This window comes from Galeopterus variegatus, unplaced genomic scaffold, assembly GCF_000696425.1.
Source record: "Galeopterus variegatus unplaced genomic scaffold, G_variegatus-3.0.2 Scaffold74, whole genome shotgun sequence".
NCBI lineage: Eukaryota > Metazoa > Chordata > Mammalia > Dermoptera > Cynocephalidae > Galeopterus > Galeopterus variegatus.
In genome coordinates, this window is record NW_007726185.1 from 181,983 (window position 1) to 185,158 (window position 3,176).

The following is a 3,176-nucleotide window of genomic DNA, read 5'->3' on the forward strand; positions in this document are numbered from 1 at the left end:
ATCAGTACTGGATAAATTTGGAATTTCCAAAGTTTAAAAAAAAAACCCAGAACTCTCAATAACCATAACCAGGATTATAAATGTCAGAGCACCAAACTAAGAGTCTGTATTCAAGGAATGGTATTGAAGATTTTCAATCCTGTTAAGCCTCTTACATGGATGGCTAACAGAGTTGGGGCTAAAAAAAGAGATTTACACATTACCTCTTTTTGTGGGCTTTCCCGAGATACCCGAGCAGCTGACCTATTTCACTGTCAGAAGCGACGACACGAGGCTCATATGTGATATTTTCCCAACATTCATAGGCTTGGAAGTAAACAAGTTTGAAAACCTGCAGCTTAGCAGTTGGCATTTCACCAGAACTCTCCCAACTCCCAAAAGCCAAATTTGTTTTTTATTCCACTATGGAGTGTCTCATTTCTCTTCCCCAGGAGAAAACGCAATAAAAACTACAGAATTTGGTTTAGAGGATATATAATGAATAGGTAAAATGATCCTAGAATAATAGTTTCTGGTGAAAATCATATCAGGCCTAGATTTTTCTAGTAATATGCAGTGATGGTTAATTTTAGGTGTCGACTTGGCTAGTTTAAACAATACCTAGAAACCTGGTAAAGCACTATTTTTGTGTGTGTGTGTGAGGGTGCTTCCAGAAAAGGGTAGCATGTGAGCCTGAGTGGGCTGTGGGGGAAAGACCTGCTCTCAATATCAGCAGGCACCATTCAATCCACTGGGGGCCTGGAGAGAACAAAAACAGGGACAGGTGAATCTCTCTTCTATCCACTGGAGCTGGCATTCACTCTTGTCTCCTGTCTGTGCACATCAGAACTCCAGGCTCTTCAGCCTTTGGGTTCCAGGACTTATACCAGTGGCACCTGTGGGCTTTTAGGCCTTTGGCCTTGGACTGAGAATCACACCAATTGTTTCCCTGGTTCTGAGGCTTCTGGACTTGGACTGAGCCACACTACCAGCAGCCAGTTTGCAGATGGCCTATCATTGGACTTCTCAGGCTTCATAACCATGTGAGCCAATTCCCATAAAAAATCCCCTCTGATATATCTACATACATAGCCTATTGGTTATGTCTCTCTGGAGAACCCTGACTAACATAAAGTAAAAAATTATTACCTGGTACCTCAGTTTTCATTCTCTTCAATCTCATCATTAATAGAATAGTCAAATATCAGGTAAGAGAGCAGCACAGCTAAAAGAGAGGGACAAAAGACTGCATGTGTTTTAGTATAATTATTACAGAATCATACGGATAAATGTCATAGTATCACTAATATACTTTTAGTCAAAGGAGGACAAAAAGATCTGGTAATGTCTTTTTTTTTTTTTTGTCCTTTTTGAGACCAGCGGCACCACGCTCAGCCAGTGAGCGCTGTGAGCGCACCGGTCATCCCTATATAGGACCCGAACCCGCGGCGGGAGCGCTGCTGCACTCCCAGCGCCACACTCTCCCGAGTGCGCCATGGGCTCAGCCCTGGTAATGTCTTTATAGCACATAAAATTTTTATTTTTGCTTAACAAGAAGAAAAATGATAAAAATTAATTTGATACAATCCTTTTAATTTTTAAAAAAAGATAACTTCTTACTATGTGGGGGAAAAACTCAATGTTGTGGTCATATGAACATATGTTGAATTCTAGAAATACAGGTTTAGGCTGGCCTTGAATGGTCATATTCACTTCTGTGAGACTAATCTGTAAAACCTCTACACAAAGCCATCAGAACACAGGGTGGCAACAGGCCTGACAGGAGCCTGCTGATTTTAAACATGTACATGTATTATTTTGATCAAAATTTTAAATGCTGGGGCCGGCCCGGTGGCGCACTGCGCTAGTGCGCCGCTTGGGAAGCGCGGCGGCGTTCCCGCCGAGGGTTCGGATCCCACATACAGACCGGTTCCCGCTCACTGGCTGAGCGAGGCGCGGGGGCAACACCGAGGGTTGTGATCCCGTTGCCGGTCCCGGTCCGGTACGGGGGCGACACTGAGGGTTGCGATCCGTTGCCGGACACGGAAAAAAGACAAAAAAAAAGAAAAAAAAATTTTTAAATGCTATCAAAATGTTCTAAAATGTTCAAATCAAAAGCAAATTATTATCATTCCCAGGTAGGCCTGCAAAATGGGATGCTATAACCACCTCTGTCTTCTGTTCATAAGTGGCAAGGGGTCCTTTATAAGCATTTCAAAGCAACCCCTGGTTCTAAGCAGCTCACGCAGGCCTTGGGCAATCAAACAGCTACTCAACTGCTTAAGCTGGCCCACAAACATGGAGCAGGAAAAGGAGAAGCTGGTGTTCCAGGCCGAGAAGAAAGCTGCCAACAAAGGGAGTGTCCCCAAAGAGACCACCTGTCCTGGGAACAGGTGTTGATACTGTCACTGCCTTGGTAGAGAACATGGAGGCTCACCTGAAGGTGGCACATGGGTGGATCCATCAGGCTGGTCATTTTTCCTGCCTGCCTTGTGCAGTAATATGGGAGTTTCTAGTTCATTACCCAGGGAAGCCCAGACTGGGATGTCTTGTCCACAGAAGGACCTGCACTCTCGTTACCTTTACACAGCTTAACTCAGGAGACAAAGGAGCGCTGGCCGAGCTGGGGGACGCTAGCAGGACTGATTAGGATGACAGATATGATGAGACCTCCCGTCACAGGGGAGGCAACGTTCTATATCCAAAATCCGTGGCTCTCATTGCAAGGCTAAAGAACTTGCCACCAAATTGGGATAAAGGTACAACATTACTTTTTTTGTATGTAAAAATAAAAACTGTCCTTCAAAAAAATCAACCTCATAAAAATCTCTTCACTCTTCAAATGTGAATAGTAGTACACCCTGAACACACGTCATGCATGAATGCTATGACTGTGCACTGTTTTTTAATTGGGTTAATGTGGGTGACCCATCTTCTTCAACTAGTTTATACTTTACCACTTGTGATCTCCCCAAGCCCATGAAATATTCTTTGTCCTTCTACCTTACATTTTACTTACTTGACTCTCTGTCCCATCTCTCCTAACAGACTGCAGGTTTATTGAGGGGAAGAAGAGTATATTACTCATCTTGGAGCTGAATTGATTTGGGGCTAAGGCCATTTTGTTGTTGTTTGCATTGTCCCAGTTTGTCACACAGTTCTGTTCCCACAATAACAGCACAAAGGCAAATGAGCAA

General features: G+C 43.7%; 1 pseudogene; it reads left to right on the forward strand.

Annotated features, from left to right (window-relative positions):
- Positions 1–1,474: 1,474 nt before the first annotated feature.
- Positions 1,475–2,736, forward strand: LOC103595165 (annotated as a pseudogene).
- The last annotated feature ends 440 nt before the right edge of the window (positions 2,737–3,176 follow it).